Source organism: Lissotriton vulgaris, chromosome 10 (genome assembly GCF_964263255.1).
Source record: "Lissotriton vulgaris chromosome 10, aLisVul1.2, whole genome shotgun sequence".
In the NCBI taxonomy this organism is placed as follows: Eukaryota; Metazoa; Chordata; class Amphibia; order Caudata; family Salamandridae; genus Lissotriton; species Lissotriton vulgaris.
Window position 1 is genome coordinate 828892972 of NC_141698.1, and position 18885 is coordinate 828911856.

The 18885-nt window shown below is 46.1% G+C and overlaps 1 protein-coding gene across 3 annotated transcripts in view; it reads right to left on the bottom strand.

Annotated features, from left to right (window-relative positions):
* TRAK1 (trafficking kinesin protein 1) overlaps positions 1–16744 on the bottom strand; it is a 480308-nt gene extending 463564 nt beyond the window's left edge. For all 3 annotated transcript variants that reach the window (XM_086941750.1, XM_086941749.1, XM_086941747.1), the window contains exon 1: positions 16669–16744. The gene's annotated coding sequence lies outside the window, so the exon portion shown is untranslated. The remainder of the gene's footprint in view (positions 1–16668) is intronic.
* Between the last annotated feature and the right edge of the window lie 2141 nt (positions 16745–18885).

An 18885-nucleotide genomic window follows, 5' to 3' on the forward strand; every position in this document is an offset into this window, starting at 1 on the left:
TGAATTCATATCTGTGCATAGAATACATAGCAGTCCCTCCATTAGCGGCGGCCGCCCGTGCCAGCTGCAGCAGTCTGAAAAAGCGTTTTTAGAACAGCCTGACCAACAGCTGCCTGTTGTTTTGAATGCACGTCTACACAGTAGTGCTTAGTGAAAGTATGAGTGGTAGACCATGTGGCTGCTCTACAGATGTCTTCTAAGGGAATGTTACCTAAGAACGCCATAGAGGCCCCCAACTTCCTAGTGGAGTGGGCCCTCGGTGGTATAGTGAGAGTGCGCTTTGCTTTAGCGTAGCAGATCTGAATGCACTTTACTATCCATCTAGCTATTCCTGCTTTGGAGATTGCATTTCCCTTGTGTTGTGTGGCAAAAGCAACAAAAAGTTGTTTGGTTTTGCGGAAATCTTTTGTCCTGTCCACATAATACATCAAGGCCCTCTTCACATCAAGGGTGTGGAGCATCCGCTCCGCCAGCGTCTCTGGGTTTTGGAAGAACACCGGCAATTCAATAGTTTGGTTTATGTGAAACTGCGAGACCACTTTGGGTAAGAACTTAGGGTTAGTGCGGAGTACCACCCTGTTGGCATGTACCTGGAAGAAAGGTTCTTGGATGGTGAGCGCCTGCAGTTCGCTAACCCTCCGTAGCGATGTGATTGCTACCAAGAACGCCACCTTCCAGGTCAGAAACTGCAGCTCGCAAGAGTGTAGTGGCTCAAAGGGAGGACCCATCAGCCTTGTAAGAACCACATTGAGGTTCCATTCCGGAGCTGGTGGAGTCCTTGGTGGAATGACTCTTTTGAGTCCTTCCAGAAAAGCCTTGATAGCAGGGACCTTAAAGAGTGACAGGTGTTGCCTATTTTGGAGGTATGCTGCCATAGCCGACAGGTGAATGCGGATGGAAGAGTAAGCTAGATTACACCGATACAGGTGAAAGAGGTAACATATGATGTTTTGAATGGAAGCGTCTAGCGGGTCAATGCTGTGCTCCACGCAGTAGACGACAAACCTCTTCCATTTAGCCGCATAACAAGCTCTAGTGGTGGGCTTTCTCGCCTCCCGAATGATGTCCATGCAATCGGGAGGAAGATTGAGGTAGCCAAACTCTAGGACTTCAGGAGCCAGATCGCCAGGTTGAGCTGTTGCGGATCTGGGTGCTGAATGTCGCCATGGCTCTGCGTCAAAAGGCTGGGAGTGAGATGAAGCCTTTGATGCGGTACCACGGAGAGTTCCAGAAACGTGGTGTACCATGGTTGGCGAGCCCACGTTGGAGCAACCAGGATGAGCGTCATCGAGTGTTGCCTGAGCTTGCGTGCCACCAGCGGTATCAGAGGTGCTGGGGGAAAAGCGTACGCAAATCTGCCTGACCAGTTCATCCACATCGCATTGCCCTGTGATTGGGGGTGTGGGAACCTGGCGGCGAAGCTTTGGCATTTTGCGTTCTCCTTTGTGGCGAACAGGTCTATCTCTGGATGACCCCACCTTTGGAAGTACGGTTGGAGTACTGAAGGATGTAACTCCCACTCGTGCATCTGATGGCTGTGTCTGCTGAGCAGATCCGCCATCTGGTTGTCCTTGCCTGGGAGATGTTCTGCCATGAGGAAGATGTTCCTCTGAATGGCCCACTTCCACATGCTCTGAGCCAGATGAGACAGCTGTGGAGAGTGTGTTCCCCCCTGCTTCTGGATGTAGTACATGGCCGTCATGTTGTCCGTCCGGATCAACACGACCTTGTTGCACAGATGTACTTTGAACGCCTTTAAGGCCATGAAGATTGCCATCAGTTCCAACACATTGATGTGCATCTTCCTTTGCTGAAGTGTCCATAGTCCCTGCACCGTGTAATGGAGTACATGCGCTCCCCATCCCTGGAGAGAGGCGTCCGTTGTCAGGATGATCTGTGGGACAGGCTCTTGGAATGGTCGGCCCTTGCAAAGGTTTTGTGGATTCCACCAATGCAGAGAGTTGTACGCCCGACCGCTCACCAACACTAGGTCTGTCAGTTGCCCATGAGCCTGAGTCCACTGACGTGCCAGGCACTCCTGAAGCGGACGCATATGTAGTCTCGCGTGCGGGACAATGGAGATGCAGGAGGCCATCATGCCTATCAACTGCATGAACACCCTCGCTGGAAGCGAGGTTTGGGGTCTGAATCGTTGGATCAGCGCCTGGATACTGGCGATTCTCACTGAACTCGGCTGCGCAGTGGCTGCCAGAGTGTCGATTGTCGCGCCCAGATACTGTCGCACGTGGGCGGGCTGGAGATGGGACTTTGGGTAGTTCAGAGAGAATCCCAGATCGTGCAGGAGGTGAATGGTGCGTGACACGTGGTCTACGCACTGCTGTTCCGTCTTTGCCTGAATAAGCCAGTCGTCTAGGTATGGGAAGACATGGACGTGCTGGCGGCGGAGATGCGCTGCTACAGTCGCTAGGCATTTGGTGAAAACTCTCGGTGCCGTGGTGACCCCGAACGGCAGGACTCTGAACTGGTAATGCTGGTCTAAGATCTTGAATCTGAGATACTTTCTGTGTGAAGGATGCAGGGGAATATGGAAATAGGCATCCTTCAGATCCAGCGTAGCTAGGAAGTCCCCCCGTTGAAGCAGGGGAAGCACCTGCTGCAATGTGAGCATATGGAAGTGCTCTGAGTTGATGTACCAGTTCAGGGGCCTGAGGTCCAGGATCGGCCTGAGTGATCCGTCCTTTTTGGGGATTAGAAAATACAGGGAGTAAACCCCTGTTCCCCGTTCTTGCAATGGAACGAGCTCTATCGCCCCTTTTTGCAGCATGACCAGTACTTCTTGCTGCAACAAGGTCAAGTGCTCGTCGGACATAGCACGGCTTCTTGGCGGTATGTCCGGTGGAATGGACGTAAGTTCTAGACAGTACCCGTACTGGATAAGAGACCTCACCCACCTGTCCGTGGTGATGGACCTCCACGCCGGCAGGAACTGCTGGAGTCTCCCCCCGACAGGTGTCGTGTGATCGGGGGGAAGTGACAAGACGTCACTGCTTGTTGGAGGTGGTGGACCTGGAGGCATTGTTTCCACGTCCCCTGCCTTTGATATTATTGCCTCTGTAGCCACCCCTGCCCTTGTTTGTGTTATACGAGGACTGGGTGTTACCCTTGTAGTATTGCGTGGACTGGGATGCCTGGCCTCTTGAGGTGCCTCTTGAATTGGAGCGGCGAAAGGAACCACCCCGAAACTGCTGACTTTGTAAAGCCCCCATAGACTTGGCAGTTTCGGTATCTTTCTTCATTTTTTCTAGGGAGGCATCCACCTCAGGGCCGAACAGATGGTCAGGATTCACTGTTTGACCCAGTATTGTGGTTTGTATGTCGGGTTTGAACCCAGAAATTCGAAGCCAGGCATGGCGTCTAAGTAACACGCTTGTATTGATAGCCCTGGAGGCAGTGTCTGCCACATCTAGGGCACATTTGATGGATGCATTTGTAATGAGTTTACCCTCCTGAATGAGCATCTCCCCCGCCTCCTTGTATTGGTCAGGCAAGTGTTGCAGGATGGCCTCTAATGTGTCATAATGGGCCCTATCATAACGTGCAAGCAGGGCTTGAGTGTTAGAGATCCTCCAGATGTTCGCTGCCTGTGCAGCAATGCGTTTGCCTGATGCCTCAAAGATCTTTGACTCTTTGTCTGGGGGAGGAGCATCACCAGTAGTCTGCGAATTCGCCCTCTTTCGAGCGTTGGACACCACCAGGGAGTCCAATGGCAAATGTCCCTTAATATACGTGGGATCCGTGGGCGCCGCCTTATACTTCCTGTCGATGCGAGGATTGACCACCCGCGTCCGGGTGGGCTCCTTGAATACCTCCTGTGCATGCTTCAGCACCCCTTTGAGCATCGGTAGCGTCTTGACTTGCTTTTCGGCTACCGAGAAGGTGTCGACTAAGAAGTCCGCATCCACAGGGTCTGAGTGCAGTTCGACGTCATGGTTCGCTGCAGCTCTCTCTATTAATGCATTAAACGCCGCCGAGTCCTCTGTCGGGGACGTTTTTGCGGCGAAAAGTTGAGTGTCCTGGCCTGACTGCGGGTCGTCTGTGTCGCCTCCTGCTGCCCAGGGCACCTGCTCCTCTTCCGGATCCGAGTACGCAGGATAGTTGTACTCGTCGTCTTCCTCGTCCACATCAGGCACTGGGGAATGGGCCGGCGAGTGTTCCATGGCTTGTGGAGACAGAGGTTCCATCAGAGCCGAAGAGTCCGCAGAGTACCTTTTGTTCTTAAGTGGAATCCTAAAAGGTTCCAATGGCGGCTCCGACGTAATCTTTCGTTTGAGGAGCGACAATTTTCCGGTGTTGGCGTCGATGGTCACCTCACGACGTTCCTCCACCGCGAGCGGTTGGAGCCGAAGCTTCGACACCACCAAGGCAGCCTTCGGCGTCAATACTTCCTGAGAGTGTCCGCTCTGCTTAGGCGCGAAGGCCTTCGGCGTCGACTTGGGAGGAAGGGTAAAACGAATTGGCGTTTGTTCCTTGGCAGGCTTCGGCGTGGGCCTAGGCACTACAGTGTCCTGGCTGGGAACAACAGTGGACTGTTGGATCCGCTTTAAGGATTCTCCCACCTTCTTTGTAATGGATGCCGAGGGCTGAACCGTCGCGAGCGACTCTTCGTCTCCGAGAGTCCGGTCGCCGGTAGGCCTCTTCTTCGGTGCCGACGCCCCATGACCCGGCGCACCATCAGCGTGACGCTTCTTAGAAGCCGTTTTCGGGTCCGCGACCCCTTTCGGTGCCGACGCAGCCGCGTCGGATGCCTTCACCTTCGGCGCCGACCCAGAGGGCTTCGGGTCGGCCATTTTGGCGCGGCTTCTGTGGTCGGCCATTTTGGCGTGGCTCTTCGAGTCGGCCATTTTGGGTTTCGTGGAAGTTGACGCCTCCAGAACCTTCTTCACCAACGCCACTTTCGGTTTCGGTTTCGCATCCGAGGGTGCGGGACCAGTTGGCTTCACTTTCGGTTTCTTGTTAGAAATGTCCGTGACCGGGCCCGGAGGCGGGGACGTAGGACTCATAGTAAGATCTTGGGTAAGGCCCGAAGGCGATCCCTCGACCTGGGCCGTATGACGGGGGGTAACCCCGGAGTCTGGTTGGGGATGCTCTTCCTCTGAGCTATCTCCCATCGTGGCACAAATCAGTTCGTCGTCCCCTACCTCACCGGAGACTTCGTCGCAGGCCTCCTCATCCGCGTCGTAGGTCTCTTCCTCGGACGCGGGGCCAGAGTCCGACTCTTGTACGTCGTCCTCTTCCTCGACCGATTCCTGAAAGATGTCATCAGGTGGGGGCGCCGAAGCCGACAACTGTGCCTGGAGTCGATTAGCCCGGCGAATCTTCAAAGTTTCTTACTCCTAAACTTTGAACACGCCATGCAGGTGTCTTCACGGTGATCCGGTGACAAGCATGTGTTGCACACGGGGTGCACGTCGAGGTGCGAATATTTTGAGTGACACAGCGGACACTTCTTGAATGGAGTCCGCTCCATAGCAAATGTGGTAGTGTAGGCCCGTCCGCGTCGAAGCACGTGGAAGGGCAGTAGTAGATTGGAGCTGAGAGTCAGTAAGAAAACCCGAACGCAACTATACCGACGCCCAGCCTAAAGACCTTTTGGTCTCAAGAAAATCGAACAACTATCAAGGAGGGAACCGAAAACACATCCGAACCCTATGGCGGAAAAAAACAATCTGGGGATGGAGGCGATGCCCATGCGCACTGTAGTCCAGGGGAGGAGCCACCTATCTCGTGATACTTCGAAGACTCTTCCAGGACAACAATGTGCAATCATCCGGACCCAACACTAGGTGGCGGACTATGCACAGATATGAATTCAGCAGCCCACATGCCTCGAACCTGGGTCTTCCTTTCTCTTCCTGCCAGCTGGAGTACACGGTTCTACCCCAGACCAGAGACGTACCCTCCTTGAACAACAAGGGCTCCTTACATCACCTTTAGCTTCCATCCCTGGTACCACCTTGTCCCGGCTGAGTACTTCCTATCTCCAAAGGGGTCAGGTGGATACCAGGGGCGAATGATCTTGTCGTCTCTGCAGGACTACTTCACAAGCAAAGGTAAGCCTTGTGGGGTACCTAACAACAACCACCACGACACTACACTACACAACACAATCACTACCCCAGCACAACGCTCCACCCCAAAAAAAACCAACAAAGAAAACCCTTACCTCTCTCTTGTCGTGGTTCCACTCTCCTTCTGGTTCCATCCATTTTTTTTCACAACACAAGTGTATTTACCATCCATGCCTTTACAACGAAAATCGTTTTAAAGGCATGCTTGGTAAATGCACACGCGCTGTGAAAAAATGCGGAGTGATGGTATGCGAGGTCAAAGTCATCGCGGAGTAATGGTATGCAGGTCAAGGTGTGTTGAGTAAAAGAAGCGGAGTAAACGTTGATTACCATCTCAGCTGATGGAGTGTGGGGATCATATTCCAGCTAATTATACTCCATTCTTTATTACAGTAATAGAGAACAACGTACCATTATTCACTATTTGTGTACTAAACAACGGACAGGGAAAAAAGGTAAAGGTAGCCCCAACAGGCTGACATCCATAAGGATGACCTGCCTATGTGGTCCTGCCACTGTATTTGCTACTTCTAAGGGAAGGGGTCGCAAAGGCAGTGCATGGAGTTGCAAGGAGCAAACCAGAGGTTTCACTTGCGACCCCCTGGCGACCCCTATATGACGTCCAAGAGTAATACATGCCAATTTAACTGCAAAAACATTTTGTTTTTTAAGTGGTCATGCAGTTGGCAGCTGGCTAGAAAACTCCCAGTGCCCAGCGGTCAAACCAGAGTATACCAATGAGGAATACAGCAGGGATATATATTCCCCCAAAATTTGCTACATGATTGCAGGCAATCCCAGTTGATCGCATACTGTATTGCAGGTTGTCTTTATTTGCAAGAGATCACTTCTTCTTCTAGTAAGATTATAAAAACGTTGCTTTACGTCCAGAATAGTCAATGTCAGGGGCCACGGAGACTCATGAGTCAGTTAAGAATGAGTCAGATGCACACAATGTGCCTGGGGTCAGCCAGACATGCTGCTCTCAGGATGATGACCGCCAAACAAGGAGGCCTTTTTATTCCCTCTGGCCAGCAGTCTGCGATTGTTCACTCAGTTCACACAGACCAGTCTCTGTAAATCCTAGTGAAAGGAAAGGGACCCCTGCTTGTTGTTTGTGGCTTTGAAATATCACTCCGGGCTGCGGTGAAGCTCCCATACTTGACCCTTTTCCTATTAGATTGAGCGGGATCTCCGCATATCTGTGGTCTATCATACATACAAGCCTGCAATCAAAGTATACATTTTTTTCCAATTTCCAGATTACAGTCAAGTTGTGATGTCTCATCATCAGTAAAACGAAAATGGTATTGCTGCCCAAGGGTAGTAACTTACAGCTCAGCTGTGAAGTTATAATGCCTATTGCCAGCAGCGCAGCTGAAAGGCAAGTCGCAGACCACCATTACAGCTGCAGGTTACAACCTTTAAAATGTATGATCTGTTTTGCTAAAACGAACAGTGATCAGCACAAAGGAGCCACGCATCACAACATCTTTTTTTTTTTGCAAGATATGGCTCATTACAGGAAATAAATAATCTCTCGGCGTGATGAGCTACAGTCTTTTTTAGTTTGATGTACAATAAACGGATTTTAACATGGTTTTGCAACAAACTACTAACTGCTTTTTGCTGCATTAATTTTAACGCAACTGTTTGGCCAAGTGCCTCTTTGTTTTGATATTTAGTTTAATCTAAAACCTCCAGCTGGGAATTTTAACTTTACTTGTTGTAATTTCCAAAAGACAAATATGTGAGCTCAGCATCGTGCAAGCAAATGCATTTAAATGTAAATGTAAATGTATGTATACTTGTAAAGCGCACTATCACCCGACAGGCATCTTGGCGCTGTATATCGCTGTGGAACCCGTCCTGGCTTTCCCTGTGAGATGTCCACTCCTGGGTACCCCCAAGGTGAAACTAGGCATCCCAGCGCTTTAGGGCCGTTGTGGAGATTAAGCAAGCTATTGCCCAGAGTTGCAGAGTGGGGACCCATGATTAGAGAAGGCACTGAGGCGAGAATTATCAAGTCCGTGGACATTGAGCCCAAGACCCTGCCGCGTTGGGAATTGAACCCTGGTCCCGGCCAGACCTCTGCATCAGGGTCTGCCGCTCTAACCATTGATCCACGCTTCTCCACATTTATTAGAGGAAGGTGTTTCAGGAAAGTACTGTAACCCACTAGTGACTCGCGCCTATGTGCAGTAGCAGACCCATGTTGTGGGAGGGATATCATTTACACAGAGTAGAAATGGCTTAAGTAAGGTTTAAAGGAGAAACACAACTGACATTCTCTATGTTACTTAATTTGTTTCTTAGGAGAAGCCCTATGTACAGCTAACTCTAGTTTTAACAGAGGAGGCAGGAGACATAGTATGGCATAAATAGCCAATCAATCATCAAACACTTGGCTATTCTATGATTAAAAACACTCTCCAGTGTCACTGCTACAAACAGAAAGGGACATGCAGATATTTTGGCATCTAGTTCATATGAGAGAAGATCGCAAGTAAACATCCACCTGGAGGGATGTACTAGGATTAAAAAAAAAATGCAAATTGGCTAATACATATATTTTTTTGGGGGGCGGGTCTTTTGAGGTATGGTGGAAGACTGTCCTTCGAATGTCAGTGGACTAAAAGGTCCTACCAGGAAGTAAGTTCAGAAGAAAGAAAAAAGCAGCTGGCTACTCGGGATGAACAAGCTGTATGTTCACATTTCAATGAATTGAAGTCCAGGTGCCTATTAGCCACGTTAGAGGCAACCAGTTATTCAGCCATCTGGAATTGTTCATGTGTCTGTAAGCTAAGGATCTGCTTACAATGTGCATGGGCTGACAGGAGCAGACTAGGCCCTCATTGCTCCTGTCTAGTTATAGCCCCTCTGCCCCCTGCAGTGTGCAGCAGGTTTAAACATTTTTAGAGGGCCAATTGTGGTTTTCTGCCTGGACCTTGAGGCAACTCATGTAAAAAGTTCATGGTCATGAAGCACAAGACCAGTCTCAAAAGCAAAGCCAGGAAACAGGGAAATACTGCAATTGAATGGGTTAGGGAGACTACATGACACCATCATATCGCTGGGGCAAAGTGCAGTAATTCCTGGTCATTTATTTGAAAAAATCAGACTTTTGGGTTGCGTTCATTTAATTGAGTAACAGAGACGATCACGTTTGTTAACAATATTTTGAAAACTGAAAACAAGATTTTAAAAGTTTGCTTGTGATTGGAATCGTCAGCTTGCCCTGTGCAGTAATACAGTAAGCTAAAAGCCAACAAGTTAGAGGCATCTGTTTGATTAAGCCATATTCTTGTTGGTTGTCATGAGTAGATACATACAGAGCTTTCAAATTCTGGGTGACCACATGGGTCAAGATAGCGGCCACCCAGTCATTGGCTTTCATTTACAAATAAATGCATCCTAGAAGTTGTGGTGGTTTGCTTACATTGCACCAATTCAGTTATCACCAGGCAGAACTAATTTGGAAGTAAAATTCCCAGGATTTAAAAGATTCTGTCCTGCTGACGTCTAGTGAGGTGGCAACAAAATGAATATGGTAAGGCTAAAACAGTCTTTCCTCACATTTCCCTAAAAAAGAAAAGCTAAAAATAAAGGGCAAGAAATTAATATTAAAGATAATTTCCAGTGTTTCTCAAACTAGCATCACAACGTGTATGATGACCTAACACAATTCCCAACATGCTACTACCAACAATCAGCCCATATTCCTGTAGTCCTGCATTCAAAGGAATATCTTTGATGGTCTGGCATTCTGACAGTAGTTATTTATTAACGAGATCTAGAGGTCACGTAGAAGAAATTGGAAACGGAGTTTCCACTACTACATGGCAATGCTTGCCAGTTCAAAAGTCAATTCTGGCAGGGAATTATGTCAGGTTACTAAGACCATGTTGTGTACTAAATTCCCCAAGAACAGACCCTTTAAAAAGCACCCTAGTTATTTGCAATATTTTAGCAACGTTCAGGGAGGACCTCTTTAGAGTAGTTAACAGAGAGAAACAACACATTTCAAACAGCCTCATGCTCATGTAACTAAGGTGATTCTGTTTAGCAAATCTGTAGACAACATGAGCCACATCTTGACCTAAGTAACTTTAGTCGAAGTTGAATTGATGCCCTAGTGGCTCCGTCGTGAACACTTGTCCTCCTAACAATATCTGTATTATCATTTGGCTCAATCAAAATACCATTTTGTGAACTATAGGCATACTCCTACAGGCAAAACACTTACAAAAAGTTACCAAATGGAGGAAAATTAATTGTTACTGTCAGTGACACCCCAACTACCTCGCCATATCAAGAAAATACACACTGCGCCTCTCACATCTGCATCTGTTGTCCGCATATTATGTTTAATAAGCCCTTGAAAAGCAGGTCAGAGCCTAGGGATTCAAGGTTAGATAAACATGAAACATTTGAGACAAAACAACATTTATTATGAAGGCTCCATGACAATGTTTCTCATGGCTGGGGTCCAGCTCTCACCTAGGGGAGATCTTTGATGAAACAGGTCACTGAACTTGTTTACTGAGCCCACTAGTTATCATGGGAAACAACCATTACAACGTGGTCATTACCATGCATGGCTATTAACACGCATCCTTTATAATGAACAAGCCTTTCCCAGGCATGTCCGTTACCGCAAAACCTTTAACACAAATATACATGGTAAAGGCAGGTTTGTTATAAGGATTTGTGGTAAAAGACAAAATGCGTTGATGATCGTGTTGTTTATGGCAGTTTCGGCTGTTGTCTTTGTTTGTTGCTTTACCTCACCATTACGGCTGGTCGGGCGAGAGTAATCACCAGCTCCGAGGGCTGTAGAGGGGTTGCTCCCGGCCTGTATACTCAACTTCGCACTTCATTGTTGGGTGCACCTGTGCAGGCAAAGCTCCTAATGTGGATTTACAGGGGGTGTTGCCTTTTCACCCAAAGAAACACAAGTGCCCAGAACACCACAGGCCAGCCTCCCGCCAGCCAGCCACCTCTGCGACTCCGGTCTCGAGGCTCCACCCGCCACTCTCCGAGAACCAGTGGGAACTTGCATGGAGCTCCTCCAGTAAGTTTCCGCTTCACTGTAGGGGCTATGGGGACCGCCTATCCATCGCACTCCACAGAGCAAACAAATAGCAGGGCCGGTCTAGAGGCTCCACCCTCCACTCTACAGCTGCCTGAGAACTAGTCGAGCCTTTCATGGAGCTCCTCCGGTCAGGTCAGACTGTATATGTATGAACCCACTGGACAATTGCAACCAATTTGTAAAATATTTCTGAGACCATACACATTCTGGAAGTCCGGAGCAAGAGCTCGACACTTCCAGGTGAGAGAAGCATGCTCCTCCGGGATAGTGTACATGCACCAGCCTCCTCCACTTTAGAAGGGATTTTAAAACCCTGCTTTTGTAATGTTCAAATGAAGATCAGCTGTGCTGCCTTCTTAGCCCCTTTTCCTTGCACCCGGATACCTTGAATTTGTGGTGGTGATGATGATGCAGCACAGGTCTGATGCTTGGCTGGTCCAGTGTGTGTAACACGAGAGATGCAATCATGAGCCTGGTTTCACGGCTGGTTTAGTTTCACTTCATTTCTGTTGCAGTTCGGCTGTTTGGTTTTTCTAGTTTGTGGGTGGGGTGGAATGGTCTGAGCTTTTTTGGTGACGTCTGGCTCCCGGATTCATAGCTCAAACATAGTGCTGTCGTGGGCATACATCTAGAAGTCAACATGATGTTCTGCAAAAAAGTGTTATGCAGATTGAGATAAATGATCTAGTCAGAAGATCCATGTAACGTTTCCCATCAGTTCTACTGGACAGTAGCCGAGTTCAGTTAAAAAAATTAAATTAGAAAAAGTAAATTCATCTGAAGTCTGTTCTAGACAACCCATTCTTTCTATTATGACCTCTAACCATTGTACTGGTGCAACCGTTGGTGTTATAGGGAAGCAGGTATAAATCTTATGTCATGTGGTGAGGGGGGGGGCTGGGGAGGGGGGTTCTGTGTTGCATGTCAGCATCATTGACATAGGAAAGGAAGGTGGTAAGTATGGCAAGGTAAGTCTGGTAAGTGGTGTGACAAGTGAAAATCTCAAATGCATCTTTCCTCTTCAATTCATGATTAGGGGCAGCCACATGTTGATGTCAACAAGTCCAAAGGACACTCCTGGTCTCACTCCCAATACAACAGTTCTACCGAAACTAACACCACTACTACAAACTATCACACACAGCCAACCAGGCAAAACAGAGTAGGTGCTTACTCAAATATCCAGAAAGTTCTTTAGGGCCTTATAAGTGATGGGAACATGCTAACCAAATGCTACAAAACAATACAATGCTTTTTATGTCAAAATGGCACTCTTGAAGAGGCAGACATACGTGCCACGCTCAAATGTTTCACAAAAGATACAAGGGTTCCATGTCTCTAGGCAGATGTGAGGCGCATACTAAACAGGAAAACTGCTTTACAGATCACCTGGAGTGCATGTTCTCTGCCATCCATGGAGGTTAGTTCTCATGGCGTTTTCATCATGTGAATGGCAGGAGCTGGCCAGGGCTCTGGGTGATGGCTGCAGTGGGTGATGTGTACTAAAAAAGAAAATGGGTGAGGTTGTGATAAACTTGGCCAAGTAAGGGACCAGCAAGTCAGATAAGAAGTTATGTTTGGTATTTTAGGTAATGCCAGAACCTGAAGATAGCATTTTTGGGACATGAGGGTTATGGCTTGGTGAGAGGGTGAGTAGTCACTGGTGGGTGAGGAGTGAGACTAAGTGCTAGAGACAAGAGTGAGATCAATTCTTTCTGGTGGTAATAGGTTCACTGGGAGGGAGAGTTCATGACTGTGCACGAAGACAAATGGGTGGCCATGAGGAGCTGTTGTTGCATGTTTCTGTCCAGACTGAAGTCACCATGGGTGTGAAAAACTGACAGGCAGTCTAGGAGGGAATCCTCAAATAAAAAAAATGATCACAAAGTAGGATGTTTATTAGTACAATGTATCGAAGTGTGATGGTAATGTGTGAGAAAATCTAGGATGGTAAAACTAGGTGTGGGGCAAAGATGTAGTGAGGGCATTGTTTATCCTAAGGGACACTCCTCTGTCGAGGTGGGAGACCTTCGTGAGTAAAAGTTGCACAGTCAGAGTATAGGGCTGTACGCTGTGGAAGTGCTGATGGGGTGGATCCTGTCATCATGGCTGTGGAATGTAGGCGGTTCATAGTAGTGTAAGGAGTTGGCATTGTGATATGTATACATTTATTTGGTTCAGGATAACAGTTAAGTAAAAGCTCGGTGGGAAATTCAGGAAGTTCTCTGAGGGCTTCAAGTGATGGTGGCCGGTCCCTTTTTCCGGTTTTCAGAAAGCAACAAGTCTCAGAGTACCCAAAAAAAAAAAGCAGAGGATTAGCCAAGAGTCACAATGTTACTGGCCGCCAACCATAGTGCCACTTTCACCAGTCAGGGGGTGTTTAAGCGCAGGGTGTGAAGGGGATAAAATCTCCCTGGTACAACTGCATGAGTCTCCTTTAAAAAAAAAAATTTTTTAAGTGCCTCTACTTTGTTGCATCCCACCAAAAGCACTGCGCAGATCCCGGTACTTGCCCCTGCCACGACCCTTGTCCTAGGTCATGGTATTAGGATCTGAGAGGTCAATATCACAGTTCTGGCCCCCGGGGTGGAGGGTGATGCACAGTAAAAGCGGCTTGTCTGGGGTTTCCGCTCTCATGCCACCTGGGGAGTCAGCTGTTATCTCGCCTGTGTTCAAGACACGTGATGCTTCAGCTGGGAAACCGCCTGTCTTTACGCCTCTCAATGCCGCTGACTCTCCTCTCGGAAATAGAGTCTTCGTTTCTCCATTGTTGGCTTCTTCCAGCTCCTTTTCTTCTTCCCTGCTGATTGCGCTGGATTCTAAGTCGTTCTCCTGCGATTACCACAGCGACAAATTCCGGTTCTCCTCCCACTCCTTTTGACTCCCGTGGTGTGGCCAGTCACCCATATAATTTCCAGGAAATGCTGGAATCCAGCCAGACTCTAGGACCTGGTCGAGTGTGTTAGCCATGTTGAATTTTCGTTCCTCCTTACACGGTTAATAGGAGCTGAAGTATTCAGAGATAAAGGAAGATTTGTTCCATCTTCAAATGGTAGCCAACAGGCAGATTTAGATTGCCTGATAGTTAAGTTCAAGTCTAAGGATGCTGAGATACAAACGGATGTTATTTGAGGAAGAAACTAGAAGAGTGTGAGTGTGGGAGAGACTGTTTGAAATGGATGATGGACAAAGAAGACAGCTGTATGGGGCAATGAACAGTATGACAGAAAATAACTCAAAATGTGGCAGTGGTCATTGAGGACTTTTGTCAGGTGAAGGTGGATACAGGAAAAGGAGTTGGACGAATTTGAGGGATGCATGCTTAACAAGTTGTAGAAGGCACAGCATAGGGCTTGCTGATTCAAAGCATTGGATCAAAAACTGTACCAATGTATAGGAATATTTTGGGGACACAACTAAAGGGCCTGTATGTAAGGAATCTACAGTGGCTGCTGGGAGACAAATATTATGTCAGGGTACTTTCTGTAAAGGGTATGGAACTTGCAGAGTTGGTTTTGCCAAATTTAAGAAGTCTTTTCTTAATGTAGAAAAATGGCAGAGATATTTAAGAATACCAGGTGAAAAAAGTCAGAATGAAGTTTGCGTTTTTTGAGGAAAAAAAACGAAACTGATTGATTGCAGAAGAATTCCCAAGCATAACATCTGTAAAAACGCTTCCATGGGCAATTTCTCCATCATATTAAGTTTTGCAAAGGTAGTTAGCTTTGTCACTTTGAGAAAATACTTAAAGTTACAAAGTTATTAACTTTTAAAAAACGACACCAGCAAAATAGCACACATCATAATCCTAAAAGAAATACTAAATACACTAAAGGTTTGTGAGTAACAATAAAACAATAATAAAACGTTGAATCAATTATTATCTCTTTCAAAACTAAGAACACGACAAACCAAGAGACCAAAAAAAGAACAGGTTTCCATCTGCTCTAGAGTTTCAACTGCATATTTACAACACAAATAAGTATTACTCCAGCCTTTAACCCAAATACCAAAAACTATTTGCATTGTTCTTCCCCATAAAGGTTGCTTCTGGCTATTTTTCAAATCGTTTTTCCATTTAATGACACGAAGGCTAGAGAAGTGAAGTAAAACCTTTACAGTCATAAAGTTTCAGCTATGTAGCAAGAAATAATATGACCCTGTCATCTGTTTAAGTAAGAAGGTAGGATGAATGATAAACCTATTATCGGATTATACCTTTACTTTCATCTGAGATTCTTAATCCTCTCTTGGGGCTAATAGGATATAGACGTTAGCTGACTACTTGTAGGAGTCACACCGCGCCTTCCACTCTATATGTCATTTTTACACTTCACTTGCCTTTTGACATGCACTTTTAGCTGCAATAATCAAATATGCGGTAAAAAAAAATTGCATTTATTAAACATTTTTCCAATGTTAATTAAACTTGAAAAATATCCATCCAATCACAAAGTTTTTCAAAAATAGAATTTAGTTAAAAAATATGCTGCAGCAAACCCTACCGTCGAGTGATGTTGTTCTGTCTGTCTGTCTTAATGGCTAAAATAAATATATGCACACGAAAATCTCACTAGGTTGCCACTACTCACAAGCACAATTACTATGCCCACATTGCTGACTCACATTATTTTCTTCATTTTGTGGAAGCATTGTGATGTAGACAGTGGTGTCACTGTGGGTGCTACTCAAAACGTTAATGCATGGAGCAGTAAGTTGACATGAAAAATGCCATTACTCGGGCATTCAACTTTAATCAAAGGCGGTTAATAACAAGATTCAACTCGTTTGACAGCCCTTCCTCTCAGTAGAACTATTTTGGTATGCCAGTACTACAAAAACAGTGACTTAACGCAATTCATAATCCTAATTCCTCTGATATCTACTGCTTTGTGATGTTTACAGGCTATAGGAATAAGGCTAGGGACATGTTATGAACCAGTACTTTTAAATGTGAATGTTGCTAGCTATAGGGTACCACTTCACTCTTCAGCAGTAACCGGCATTTTTAATACCCATCTTAAATACACATACTTGGGCATCCGTTGATGATTAATATTGTAATGCTATGTAAGAAAAGTAACTCATCAATTCCAAAGATCATAGCTGCCAAGCGAATCATATGGCACGTTACCACTGCAAATTCTAGCATTTTAGTCAATGGCACTTTCAACGTTGGGACTTATACTTTCGCTTTTTACATTATATGTAAAGACTTGCATTTCCCCTCATGCAAGGTGCTGTTGGCCAAAACGTCAGAAACTGGCGATATGGAGCCACTTGGCAACTATACAAAATCTCTGCAAGATCACATTTTTCATGGTTTAATTGTAAGAACATTATTCGATGGAAAAAGGGTGTAAACCTCAAACACTTTTAAATGTAAGATTATTTATAAAGGTCAAAGACAAACAAATAATAAGAATCTGGGTAGAGTTGCAATCCATTCCACAAGGGTACAGACACTGGAGAATGTATAATTACCTTGATTAAAGCGCTGCTGACGATGGAATTCGCCTTTCTTGGCCCAAATGTTAGAATCGTCCAATGCGTTTAACTGTAATTACAAAGAAATAATAGGCTTATTGATTTATCTTTAACTTTATGACATCTCAATACAGTTCCCAGAGTCAAATGTACTGGCACCCAACAGTGTCTAAAACATATCAGCGCTGGTCAAAAACACACCATTGTGAATTCTTTGGCTCTGAGCATTAATTAGAATGAAAAAGCAAATCAAAGTACACTTGAGATTCGCCATGCTTGCTAAAGCTAAGGAATCTAACAACTCTTTGTGACAGCTTCAGTATCGAAAGCAGACTGGATGAGAACAGCACCAGGTTTCCAGGGGCGGCTCCTCCGCTAAGGTGGAGGCACATCGCTCACTACTGTCAGAGCAGGAAAAAATAAAATGATAATAGCCTTATTAGCCAGCCAAACACGCGTGCGCCATGTGCATGCTCTCCACAAGGCTATAACACGCAGCCTGGTGGGGAACATGCACAGGCTCCCACTGCCTGTTTGATCACCGAACCACGGTGTTCAGACCAATCACAACGCTACATTGCAGCATTGTGACTGGCTTAGTGAGGGAGCCTCTTTTGCCCGGTACCAAAGCTTAGGAGAAGGCAGCCATGAGAAGGGACTGAAGGGGAGGAGAGACGGCGGCTGGCAAAAGGAAAGTGGTTTTTTTGTCCCCTCTCGCCTCGCAACCCCCTTTCCCTGCCAGCGCCACTGCAAGGTCCTTCTGCATGTAGTAATGGGCAGGATGAGTGAAGACTGAGGAGCAAGTGCTGAAGGGGCATGTTTGTTTCTCACTGACAAAGAGCATGTTTCATAGTCCCTCGCTGCCTTGGAATGGTTCTGCAAGACGTCACCCTGTGTAGAAGAGGTCAGAGGTGTGGCGTTTGTGATCTGGGTTTTGTTTTTGAACTGAATTGTACACAGGGAGGCAGTAAAATGAATTACTTCTTCTACACAACCTACTCCTGACCTCCTTACGTCTCTGAAAGTGCCATCTTCAAGGCTGTAAACGTTGAAAAGCACTCACACTGTCAAAAAAGGAGAGAGGAACCTCCGATGATGGACGTCATTCTCTCCAGACTAATCTACTATAAACTAGATTGTTGTTAGGTTCACATATTAGTTTAAAAAAAAAGTTTCTAGGGTTTGTCCCAAGATATTCATCCACTAATCGTCTTGACACTTATTATGGCTATGCGAAATGATAAAGATGAGAAGTTAATTTGTTCAATAGATGCGCAAAAAGCCTTCCATAGAGTTGAATGTGGTTACTCATTTAGTACCATGGGAAGGATTGGCTTTGGTGAGGACTTTCTCACCCTTACTAGTGGTATGTTCTACTTAACCCCTGTTGCAAGTGGTGGGTTTACATCCCCATATTTTAATATTCATCGTTTTACTAGGCAAGGTTGTCCACTTTTCCCCTTGTTTATATTGGCTTTGGAACCACCTGGCCATAGCTATTTGACCTAACGCTGACATTAAGGGAATAGTTACTACCGCTGGGGAAATTAAAACCTTTTATTAAGCAGATCACATCCTCCTGAGTCTTGTACACCCAAATTCATCTGAAAATGCCTGAATTTCTCAATGAAACATATTTTCATGTTTCTTTGGTCATAAAATGAATTGGACTAAATGGGAAGCCCTGCCATTAGCTATTATTGATAACCGCCCATTTAAATGGCTACACTCAAGACTGAAATACTTATGCATATTCCTTAAAAGTAGCCTTAAACATATGATTGTAGATAATTTAAATCCTATAATTGAACAGAGCAAAAGAGATTTCAACAATGGACATTTCTGAATTTCTCTCTTTAGGGTAGGGTACAAATTATAAAGATGAACATGATTACAAAATTCACTTACATTTTTGGAATGATGCCACTGTCTATTTCAAGATCCTATTTTAAAACACTGATGTCTATTACATCTCGGTTCGTGTGGGGCGCCGATAGACCCTATTTGAGCAGTTCCAAATTACACTCTTCATCTGAGAAAGGGGGCCTGCGGCTTCCCCATTTAGAAGCTTACTGGATCACACAGCAGTTGGCCGATTCCATCTATGTTACCCACTCACAGGAATACACCACTAGGGGCTCTTCTGGAACAATCTATACTTCAATCTGATATGGAATTGACACTCAACATGCCCGCAGTAAGGAGGAGAATATC